The sequence below is a fragment of the Hylobates moloch genome, unplaced genomic scaffold (assembly GCF_009828535.3).
Source record: "Hylobates moloch isolate HMO894 unplaced genomic scaffold, HMol_V3 SCAFFOLD_4, whole genome shotgun sequence".
Taxonomy (NCBI): domain Eukaryota; kingdom Metazoa; phylum Chordata; class Mammalia; order Primates; family Hylobatidae; genus Hylobates; species Hylobates moloch.
Genome location: NW_026652279.1, coordinates 62,315,460 through 62,328,276, shown reverse-complemented (window position 1 = coordinate 62,328,276; position 12,817 = coordinate 62,315,460). Strand labels below are relative to the sequence as shown.

The 12,817-nt window shown below is 38.0% G+C and overlaps 1 long non-coding RNA gene across 1 annotated transcript in view; it reads right to left on the bottom strand.

Moving 5' to 3' along the window:
• The window catches only part of LOC131383255 (uncharacterized), a 216,543-nt gene that overhangs the window by 46,997 nt on the left and 156,729 nt on the right, over window positions 1–12,817 (bottom strand). The window contains exon 2 of the long non-coding RNA XR_009213148.1: window positions 3,035–3,209. This is a non-coding gene — a long non-coding RNA (uncharacterized LOC131383255). The remainder of the gene's footprint in view (window positions 1–3,034; window positions 3,210–12,817) is intronic.

Sequence of the window (12,817 nt, the reverse complement as noted above, 5' to 3'; positions counted from 1 at the left end):
TCTTAATTGTGGAGATTGTATTTTTCAATTGTATATTATCTCTTTCTTTTTATTTAACAGAATATAATTCTCTGGAGAAAATCTCCATACTTTCATCTATTCTTTATATCTTTTTTCTAATTTATTTAATATATTAATTATTGTTATTACAAAGGCCCTGATTGGTAACTCTGATATCTGGATCATTTATTAGTCTGCTACTATTTCTATCTTTTTCTTCTTCATTATTAATAAAAATTTTCCTGTCTTTTGGCATGTATAGTAATATTTTATTGTATGTCAGACATTAAGCATAAAAGAAATAAAGAGGGTCCAAATAATGTTATCTTTCACCAGACAGGGTTTCCTCTTTCTTCTGTTATGTCACTCAGTTAAGCAGCTGACCATTTTGCAGAGTCAGGAATTGATATAGGTTAGAGCTGGACTATAGATTGTGTAAGTCCCAGTATACATCTGTTTCAGTCATCTTCTTGAAAATGACCATCTCAAGCTTTTAATTAAGAGCCTAATTGGTTTCTTTCTCTGAAGTTCTGAAAGACTTCAGAATTTCCAGCTCTATTGTTCATAAGTTTCCAGCCCAGTTCTTTAGCCTGTCACTTCAGGCGTCTTAATAGTCTAGCACATGTCTTATTTAGAGACTAATGGAGTGCCTAAGGTACTCCCCCAGTATGTCTTTTTGAAGCTTTTAGATGGCTTTCTCAACCTCTAGTGTGGCTGTAGATGTCCATAATTTTGCCAAGGTCATATGGGGTAAATTAGCATTTGAAGAAGCCCCTAAAATTTCCAGTTTCCCTCACCAGCCTCCTACAATAGCTAAAACAAACAAACCAACAAAAACTTTGCTGGTTTCTCTTTCTCCCTGGAAGTGGCTCAATGCCTAAACCAAGCCCAATCTGCAAGCTGTGCCTTTAATTAGTTATATTTTCCAAAGGACAAAATATCCAGGATTCAGCAAATATCTGCAGGAAACATTTCTCCTCACCTCAGAAGTGTTATCACCCATCTTAGAGCCTTCATCTGTTCTCCCCATGGCTGGCAGGGAGGAGGGGAGCACAAGGAACACCATTAGTGAACTGACTAGCTAAGTATTTTTCCAATCTATTATCTAAACCAGAATTCCAGCCCTTAGAATTTTAAGTGCTAAGAATTAACCATTTTGCATTTTAGCTGTGGCCCAGAGACCAACATTTAATATGAACACAGTAAGGGTGAAGTAAACAAAGGCCTTACAGAGATAAGAAAAAGGTTAATCTTATGTCATCATCATATAGCATTAAGATCTGCTTCTGCCTATATTCAACTAAACTTTACTTTCAAGTGTTCTTTCTCTACTCACTAAATCAGATTTTGCTTTTTATATACCATTCTGTAGAACCAGGTATAATGTCCTAGTGACGTCAGCATGCAAGGACAATCATTTGATGTTTTGCTCAGAAAATATTACCCATCTTATTGGTCTTATCCATTTTTAATTTAAAAATAGAGTGCATGTTACAATCGTAGTCATACAGATAATCAAGATTTTTGGCTGCATACTCAAACAAAATATCCCAGTACTATAGCTTATATTCAATTTAAATTTACTATAAACATTTTCTAATCTATGAGTCTGAAATAAATGTGTAAATGTTACACTTACAGAAAAGAGAGCATGTATTACTGAGTTTTCCTTTAAGGCATCCAGCTACAATGACCAAAATGTTTCCAGCTTGCTAATGTATCTGAATCATGGTCATTAGTTTATGCTTACTTTTTTCCAAAGGTCTTCATTGTCACAACATGCAACAAAGTTGAACTCAGTGTGAAAAATTAAGACCATAGAACTATTACTTTTGGTTATCTGACTATCAAAAATTACCTTGTTAAGCACTTAGGGTTGTTGGCACCACTGAGATGGCATGGGAAAGAGAAAGAAATTGCATGCCAGCTTTATTTGTTTGAAAGCTTTTAGCACTGAGTTACACAATGGAAAAATCTCAAGGACATTCCCTGTGTCTGTGTTTGTAATGACTACACAAAAGTCAAGCACAACTCCAATAAACGAATCACACTCAAATGCTTTGGAGTTAAAATACTGGGTATGTAGATTAGGTTCCCTAAAAGAGACCAGTGTTTTTTATGAAATTATTCTGAAGGAGATCAGGACAGGATATTTCCTGCTTTATGAAAGTAATCTTGATAATGTTGTTGAGGCAAAGTAAAAGGTCATTTTAGATATCAACACATAGATTAATGCAGTAATTCACAAATTTATAAACTTGAGAGTAAACAGTATTTTTCCCACTTGTGGGTAATGTGTGCATTTTTACTAAGTAACAATGTTAGTATTCTTTCTAAAATCTGCCTATTTAAAGTCCACTTAGAACACCCCACAAACTCCTTGGCTATTGCCCATAAAGATCACCATGGTCAGGCTCTTGCCTATCTGTGTAATCTCATCTTGCCACAAACATCCTCTGTATGAGCTACTTTGAATCATTTGAGGTTCAAGATGCATGAGGCTATTTCTCATCTTTGTGCTTTAGCACAAGCTGTTTTCTCTACACAGAAGTTCTTACCCTACCTTTCGCACATAGTAAACTCAACTCAAATGCCATCTTTTCTGTGAATCCTTTCCTGACCTCCCTAAACACAGTTACTTTCTTTTTCTTGGTCCTGTAACATCCTATTTATACACATATTACAGCTAGCTTCTGCATCCTTCTAGGGCAGGGAAAATACACTAAGCACATTGATATCCCTAAGAGCAGCACTCCACATGACACGAAGCAGCTCTGTAGTTAATAAATGTACAAAGAACTAAGAGAGGAAGGAGAGAAAGGAGGAAGGAAAGAAAGGAAGACTTAAAGCTTTTAAAATGACCAAAAATATTTCCAAACCTAAATTTACAATTGCTAAGCTCGCAATAATATTTATTGAATGAGCAAAGAGCTCCTGAATACTCAAAATGTGTGATATAATAAAGGGAGGTGGTTGCACATAATGTAGAGGCTTCTAATGTTATAACATCAGGCATAAAGATATAACAACTTACATTTTAGTCTCTCTTTTTTATCTTTTGCCTTCCTTCATGGAGACTTCATTTTCTGTGTTCAGGAAGTTTGTTTTCTGTTCTGTTATTTTATCACTCACCGAGTTTCTTAGGGTCTTTTTCTCTGTTTGATGATGGCAGTTGATATGGGTTCTGGGTGTTATGGTATGAAATAATTCTGGAAAGTATCATAAAATACCATTTTATTAGTATTACATTTTGTACTTTTAAAATTAGAGTTGCTGACTTATATAAAAATGAAATGGAGGCCAGGTGCGGTGGCTCACTCCTATAATCCCAACACTTTCGGAGGCCAAGGCGGGTGGATCACGAGGTCAGGAGATCGAGACCATCCTGGCTAACACGGTGAAACCCCATCTCTACTAAAAGTACAAAAAAATAGCTGAGTGTGATGGTACACGCCTGTAGTCTCAGCTACTCGGGAGGCTAAGGCAGGATAATTGCTTGAACCTGGGAGGCAGAGGTTGCAGTGAACCAAGATTGAGCCACTGCACTCCAGCCTGGGTGACGGAGCGAGACTCTGTCTCAAAAAAAGAAATGGATTGGTACCATGCCAAATAGTAATTCTATTTTCTGAGACAGAATCAGGGATTCATTAAAATCTGTGCACAGCTCAGACAAGCCCAGGATTCAGAATAATGTATTCTTCCTTTCTGTGATGGTTACGTAGTGCTTATGAGTCACAAAATATTTAGCATGTAATATCCATTTGATTCTTTATCTTTCAGGTGTGGACACTAAGGCTCCTAGAGGGCAAACAATGGACACATAATCACTCATGCAGTAAATTGCAAAGTTAGAGACTAAAACTGGTCTTCTGACTTCAACTCCTGTCTTATTTTTTACTATACTAGGGTGCCTTCTTGTACTTGCTCATTCCCTGGCCCCTTCTATGCATGACCCCATAGATGATACTCTATAGCCAATGGCTTAGATATGGTGGCATACTCCTAGCTAACTACTCACCTGCTCCTTTAAGCTTTGCTGCTACATTGAAGCTAATTTCCATGTCTATGGAGAGGACAATTTACCAGAAGTACAGGTGTAAGACTAGCTGCCTCTAGCTGTCTTTGTAAGACACAGGGACTTGACAGATAAACTCTTCATTAAATACACATAAGCATTTAGTGGGGTTCACATGAATTAAAGTTTAGTCTGATAGTCATTAACATTGTTCACCAAAGTGCTTAGTTTTCTTTCTTAGAAATTGACAGGGCTGCACTTCCCTGCCCCTTGAAGTTAGGTGTAGCCATATAAATATCTTTGGCCAATGATCTGTGAGCAGAAGTGATGTGTGTCACTTCTGAGAGGAAGCTTTATGAATCATTATGCCGTCTGCTTTCTTCCTTTATGCTCTGCATCATTTCCTCCCACCCTGACTTTCTTTCTTTCTTTCTTTCTTTTTTTGACTTGACATTATGGCAGTGTGGACATTTAGTTTCTCCTGTCAGGGTTCTTGACAAAAGCCAGTGTAGAACACATCCTTCTTTCCCACCCTCCCACCCCCACAAGCCAACCCACCATGGACATGAAGTACTAGCAAATGTTTTAAACCTTTACAATTTTAGTTGTTGTTTTTTTCTAATGAAGCATTACTTAGACTATCTTAACTGGTACACTTATCTTAATATATTATTTCAATCCAGTAGTAGTGCCCAATGGAATAGGTCAATGGAAAAGTTTTTGAATCTATAAAATGTTAGTGCAGACTGCTCTTAATTAAGAATTCTCTTTAAGAATATTGATGGGGTTTAGGACACACTACCCCAAAATGTGGCACCTTGGCATTTTGAGAAAACAGCTGAAGCTGGAAAGTCTCTGTCACATGCTCCTACCCTTTTCCCCTGAAGAAGGACATAAAAGAGTTCTTCGACCTTCCTCTAAAATAAAGGAAGGTTTCATGCACCTTGTTTGAAAGGTGCCCAGCCAATACTTGGAAGATAGGAATGTTCTTATCTTTGAAGACACAGGATCACAAAGAAGATTATGAACAGGCTTTGTTAAGTTCCTCTACCCCAGTTTATTACCATTAGGTCATAACCCCTCTGTTCAATCAGACTTCCCCATGACTGTCCACTCTTCATCAAACCTAAGTATAAAAATACACAGGTTTCTCGGTTTCTCTGGGTCTTCATTTCTGAAGGTTCCATGTCACATAAAACTTACATTAAATAAATTTGTATACTTTTCTCTTGTTAATCTGTATTTTATTCAGCCATTAACCTTGTGATGTGTGAAAAAAAGATGCTGCTTTTTCGTCCTTACACTATTGTTTAAAACATTCAAAGGCCCATTGGCAGCTTATTGCTAATAAGCTTTTTGAACAGGTGTTTTAGTCTATGACACTGAAAAATAAACCAGTGCAAGAAACAATTTCATGGATAGCCATCTGTGTAAGGGAATCCAAGAAGACTAGGAATGGCTGTGTTTATGAGAAGCTAACTTTTTTCTCCTCCCCCAGCCTCAACTGCCTCCAAAGATCATAGTTTCAGGATCAATTCTTTTTATTCCGACAAATCTGACAATGTTCCTTTAGAGACTCCAGACAAGTACTAATCTTAGCAGACTCTAAGAATAGACATAGGTTGAGACATACCCTGTTTTTACAACTAGATTCCCATCCACCTTAAGAAGTTGGATGCTTCTCCTTAAGCTTAAAATCATTTAACAGATTACAGAGTCCTTTTTGACTTTTTAGTTTCACCTGGCAGCTCCAGCAAAAAGATGCTCACGATGAATAATTTGAGAATTCATAATGAACTAAGCAATTTCTAATTCTGTGCATGATAGCCATTCAGATCTAGCCACCCCAGGCCAAATCTTGTCAGCAGGTTTGCCTGCAAGTTTTCCTATCAAGGCCATAAGGACCGTATGAGCACAGCTGAGGACAGGGTTTATCCAAAATCCGTGTTTTCACTTGATATCTGTGTCATAATTTTTATCTGGAATTGACCCTAAAGGGTCAGAAATGAGTATCCAAAGATGAGATCTGAGTAAACAAAAGCTGGACACAGAGATGTGCATTTATCTCTCTCAGTTCAAAGAAAACAAGATCTGCCCAAACCCTACCACAGTGGTTACGTTTATCGCCACAATCAATGCTGGGTTATCACATGTAACAGAAAACTTAATTAGACTCAATTTGAGTTTAGAATGTTCCCATCCTTTGACTTCTAGTTAGATTTTCTCCCCCTAGTTCAGAAATGTGAAGTTAGGATTTTGTACTAGAAATTAAGAAATGTGATTTAGTTAATAGGAGAGAAGAAAAATCTTTAAAATTTATTAAATGGAGTGAGTTCAAATAAAACAAAGCTAACCAAATTTTTTGTCGTTGAATTAATAAAAATCACAAAATTGAACGTGATTTCAATAGGTCCTGTTTACTTCCTAATTGTATTTAACTAATATAATGATCATCAATACTTCTTAACAGCCAATGGTTTAGATAAGGTGGCATACTCCAAGGTTTCTTGTCGTTATCCCTATTGCACAGTTAAAGCAAAAGAAATAAAGGGCCAGAATGTTCCTGGGAAGGTATTTTTTGTCAATATAAGTTTTTTCCATTTTTGATTTGGACATATTTGTTTTAAATACTAACCAACTTTTAATCGGTGTGCAAAATGTAACCATTACATTTTACAGTATTTTTTAAAATGTGGCAGTAGTTTCTTTAGTAAATGCTATGGGCAATTATATTAATCTATGATTACACCTAATTAAATAAAATCAAAATAATGTGCACATGGATTTTGGGATGCAAATTCCAAAAGCTTCAGGAATAAAGTATATTTGGAAAAAAATGTAGAATGAAGACATGATGGCACACAAACCCATAGGAAAAATTTAAAGTACATTTCAGACACACTTCCTTTCTAAGCCACTTGAGATATACTGTTTTCATACCCTTGGGGCCTGGGGGGAGCTCAAGGGAGCACCAAACCACATTCATTATTTCTTGCCAGGAAATAGTTCTGCAGATTTTTTGTTTGTGGCTACATCCCTTCCTTCCTCAATAGCTGTATTTGTGGGTGGCACACATCGGGTCTGTTTGTTTCCAAAGAGGAACCTGGACCCCTAAAGTGTCACAATGCCTCCTGCGTCTGTGGGGGGTCCCTGGCTCCTGTGGATGCCACTTTCTCTTTTTCATTGTTCTGCTCAGAGAATTGAAGCATAGGGATAAAGTTGGGATTGGCCATATGTGGAATGGGAGAAGTACCTGAGAACACAGACCTGGCATCTGTGGAGACCACCAATTTGACAAGACTAATTTTGAAGAGAAAAGGAGCAACCATTTCCTCCCTTCAGTTCCAATAGCTGAAATCCTTCACACATCTGTTATTCTGAGTTTTGGATAGAGGAAGAACAAAAGAGAAGTGGGAAACTGTGCAGTGGTTTGGCTGCTTAGACGTAGGCAAAGCACAAGGAGAGCCACCAAGAGAAGAGCAAAAGTCTCATCTCCATGTATCTGTACTGTTCAGCATGGGCTGGTTTATGCTGTTGTGCTGTCCCACCCAGTACCATAAATGTTTACTTCTCATTCACGCAATAATCCTCTGCAGTTCAGGATCCTCTCCAGGGCAACTGTCCCTGCTGTGGCAACTCTACAAAACCCAGGCTTGCAGAGGCTGCCCCAACCTCTACTCCTACCCCCCACCACCTCCCCAACACATTGCACGATCTGAAACACACGGCCCCTTTGGAAGGTGTGGCAGTGGGAGAGAGCAGGGAATCCCACACCAGTAATGGGGACTAAAGGGGACTACACAAGATATGTCATTCCTGCTTGCATTTCACTGGCCATCTCTAGTCACTTCTAGGCAATGCCTGACCTCAAGGAACAGAGGAATCACAGTCGCTGTATATCTGGAAGTGGAGGAGAACTGGATATTTACAGCCCTTATCTTCTGAACCCCTAAAATTAAGTTCTAGTTCTACATAGCCTCAGCTTTCCAGCTTTCCAAGAGCTAAGGAAGCCAGGTGATAGATTACAGGACTTGGATATAGAACAAAAATAACAAAAGTATTGAAAAGGGTAGAAAGGAGAGTTTTGCATTATCCGTGTCATCCCTCCCATAGATCAGAGAGAGATACCCTTTGAATCGCGGGGAGAAGAGTGACCTCAGAATGGAACATTGCCTCAGACTCCAGCAAGGGGCACACCCCAGTATGACCCAGCATCAGTCAGGACACCATAACCCGTCTCCAGGCCAGTCCCACTCCAGGACAGTGGGCTCCAGTCTCCAGCCCACTCCAGTACCAGTTCAGCCCCCTCAGACTCAGTCTCAGAGCCTGACCCACCATTAGGCTAGTCCCAGTGGCACCAGGCCCTAGGCCAGCTCCTGAAAACTCAGGCTGTAAACCTGCTCAGGACTGCAGGCCCACCCTACCAAAAGGCGGGGTCCAACAGCCCCAGGCTCCAAACCACCTCCCAGCACCAGGCCAGCCCCTATCTACCCAGCTCTAGGCTTCCCCCTTAGCTCCAGACTCTAGGCAAGGACTCACCAACCCAGTCTTTAGACCCTTCCTAACATTGTGCTAGTACCCATAACCCTAGCTCCACACTAGCCCCTACTGACAAAGAACCCAGTCCAACTGAATATCAGGCCAGCCTCCATAGCCCAGGCCAACACCACTGTGAACCCAGGACTTAGGCTTGTCCCCACAGATTCAGGCACTAGGCCCACTCCCCATTCCCCCACCCAACAGGCCATCCCCCATGTATTCAGGCTTCAGGCCAATCTCACTGCCAGGCCAGCCCCTGAAGATTCAGGCTCTAGGTCAGTTCCTGCTGATACGAGATCCAGGCCCATCCCTGTGGACCCAAGATCTAGGACCCCTTTTGGGACCCAGCTAACAGGTCCACCCCAATGGACCCTAGTGCCACATTGTCCCATGAAGACCTAGGACCCAAGCTTGCCCCTATAGACTCAGGCTTCAGGATCACCTTTATGGACCTAGACTCTAGGCTCAACCCTGTGAACCCAGTCAACAAGTTCACCCTGGTGGATCATCCTGGTGCCAGACTAGCCTCTGTGGAATCCAGGCTTAATCTCACATATCCAGGGGCCAGGACCACCCACCTGCTGACCTAGGCATCAGGACAGCCTGGCCAAGGACTACAACAGAAAGCCTTCCTGGGGACCATGCTAGAAAGCCTGCCCAGAACCTCTGGACAGACTGATTGGTGAAGAGCTTTTTCTGCCAAATCCAGTCTTTAAAGACTGCAATAGATTCCTAATTCTTCAAATGCACAGACAGCAATGCAGGGCCACAAGGATTATGAACAATCAGGGAAACATGACACCATCAAAGAAATAAAATAAAGCACCTGTGGCCAGCCCTAATTAAATCAATATTAACTATCTGACAAAGAATTCAAAATAATCATTTTGAAGAAGTTCAATGAGCTACATGAGGACAATTAATTGAAATCATGAACAACACACAAATAAGCTGGGAAGTTCAACAAATAGATAGAAAAACTAAAAAAACAAGAAGGAATTCTGGTCTGAGCTAAAGAACACAATGACTAACTTTAAAAATTTCATAGAGAGATTCAACAGCAGGCTCAATCAAGCAGAAGAAATAGTCAATGAGCTTAAGACAGTTCATTCAAAATTACCCAATGTCAGGAACAATAAGAAAAAACAATGTAAATGAGTGAATAAAGTTTGTAGGAATTATGGGACACCATCAAGTTAACCAATTTATGCAATATGAGAATCTAAGAAGAAACAGATAAAGAAAGAAACAGGAGCAGAAAGTTTATTTAAAGATGTAATCAGAGAAAGCTTTCCAAATCTGGAGAAGAAAATGAACATTCAAATCCATAAGCTCTCAGAGCACCAAATAGATTAAATACAAAGAGATCTTGACCAAGACACATTATAATAAAATTTTTGAAGGTCAAAGACAAAAAAAAAAGAATTGCAAAAGCAGCAAGAGAAAAGCAACTTGAAACATAAAATATAAACACTTGAAGACAAATAGCAGATTTTTCAGCAGCAATCTTGCAGTACAGGAGAGAGTGGGATAATAAATTTAAAATTCTGAAGGAGAAATCTGCCAATCAAGAATAATATGCCTGGCAAGACCATCCTTTGGAAATGAAGGAGAGATAAGGACTTTCCCAGACAAACAAAAGCTGTATGAGTTTATCACTGCTAAAACTGTCTTCAAGAATGCTAAAGGAAGTTCTTTGAGTTGACATGAAAGTATGCTGACTAGAAACATGAAAACATATGAAACTAGAAAACTCATTGTAAAGGCAAGAATATGGTAAAATTCAGAATACTTTAATGATGATGCATAAATCACTTCTGACTCTAGAATAAAAGTTAAAAGACAATAATATTAAAATGATGATGATACTTTCTTAATGGATACTCAATATATAAAATATGTATATGTTGATATTAACAACATAAACTGTGGGGATAAGAAGTAAAAGTGCAGTGTTTTGTATAGGATCAAAGTTAAGTTATTATCAGCTTAAAATTGGATGTTATAAAATGTTAGCCTCATGGTAACTGCAAAGAAAAGTCCTGTACTAGGTTCACAAAAGATCAAAGCTCCCTACATCAGAAAATCATTAAATCACAAAAGAAGACAGCAAGAAAGGAAGAATAAAATCAGAAAACAACAAAATGGCATACTAAGTCCTTAGCTATCAATGATCACACTAATTGTAAATGTATTAAATTTCCAATCAAAAGACATAGCATGGTTGAATGGATACAGAAAGAATATCTGACTACATGCTGTGTACAAGAAGCTCACTTCAGCTTTCACACATCTACTAAAAGGTAAGAGATGGAAAATAATAATCCATAAAAATAGAAATCGAAAAAGAGCAAAGGTAGCTATTCTTATACCAGAAAAAAATAGACATTAAGTCAAAAAGTGTAAAACAAAACAAAGAAGGTTATCATATAATGATAAAAGGGTCAATTCATCAAGAGGATATAATAAATGTAAATATATATGCACCCAACATTGAGGCACCTAAATATATAAAGCAAATATTGACAGAACTAAAAGAAGGAATAGAAAAAAAAATACAATAATGGTGGGGAGCTTTAATATCCCATATTCAACAATGGATAGATCATCCAGACAGAAAATCAATAAGGAAACAGCAAACTTGAATAACGGATGACCAATGGACACATAAGACATATACGGGAAGAGATGCAGAGCAAGATGGTGCAATAGAAAGCTCCACTGATTGTCCCTTCCCCCTCCCACCTGCCCTGCAAGGACACAAAGTTAACAACAATCTACACAGAAAAAAAAAAAAAAAAACACCTTCATAAGAACCAAAAGTCAAGTGAGCACTCATAGTACCTGGTTTGAACTTCATATTGCTGAAAGAGGCACTGAAAAGATAGAAAAAACTGTCCTGAATCACCAATACCACCCCTCCCTAACCCCCAACAGTGGTGGTGTGGTTCAGAGAGTATCTCTGGGTTCTGAGGCAGGACAGAGCAATTGTGAGGCATGGACCTCAGTGCCGTTCTGTTAGAACAGAAAAGAAAACCAGACCATATTCAGCTATACTTATACCAGAGAAAATAGATTTCAAAACAAAAACTATAGGAAGAGACAAAAAGTGTTGCTATATAATAATAAAGGGGTCAATTCAGCAAGGAGATATAACAATGTTAAATATACATGCACCCAACACTGGAGTACCCATATATAAAAAGGAAATATTAGAGCTAAAGAGAGAGATAGACCTCAACTCTACAATAGCTGGAGACTTCAATACCTCACTTTCATCATTGGACAGATCTTCTAGATAGAAAATCAACAAAGAAACATCAGGCTTAACTGGCCCATAGACCAAATGGTTCTAATAGATATTTACAGAATATTTCATCCAAGACCTGCAGAATACATTACTTTCCCTAGCATATGGATCATTCTCAAGGATAGATCACATATTAGGTCATAAAACAAGTTGGAAAACATTTAAAAATTGACATAATATCAAGCATCTTATCTGACCAAAATGAAATAAAACTAACAGTTAATAACAAGAGCAATTTTGGAAGCTATACAAATACATGGAAATTAAACAATATGCTTCTGAATGACCAGTGGGTCAATAAAGAAATTAAGAAGGAAATTGAAAAATATTTTTAAACAAATGATAATGGAAGCACAACATACCAAAACCTATGGGATAGAGCAAAAACAATACTAACAGGAAATATTATAGCTATAAGTATCTACATAGAAAAAGAAGAAACACTCCAAATAAACAATCTAACAACATATCATATAAAACTAGAAAAGAAAGAGCAAACCACACCTAAAAGTAGTAGAATAAAAATAATAATAATAAAGCAGAAATAAATGAATCTGAAATTAAAAATACAAAAGATCAATAAAACAAAAAGTTGAATTTTTGAAAAGGTAAACATAATTGACAAACTTTTAGCCAGACTAAGAGAAAAGGGAAAAGATCCAAATAAATAAAATCACAGATGAAAAAGGAAACATTACAACAGATACTACAGAAATTCAAATGATCATTAGTGACTGTTATGAGCAACTATATGCCAATAAATTAGGAAATCTAGAAAAAAAGTATGAATTCCTAGATATATGCAGTGTAACAAGCTTGAACCAGGAAAAAAATCCAAAACCTGAACAGACCAATGACAAGTAATGAGATTGAAGCTGTAATAAAAAGTCTTCTAGTAAAGAAAAGCCCGGGACCTGATGACTTCACTGATGAATTCTACTAAACATTTAAAG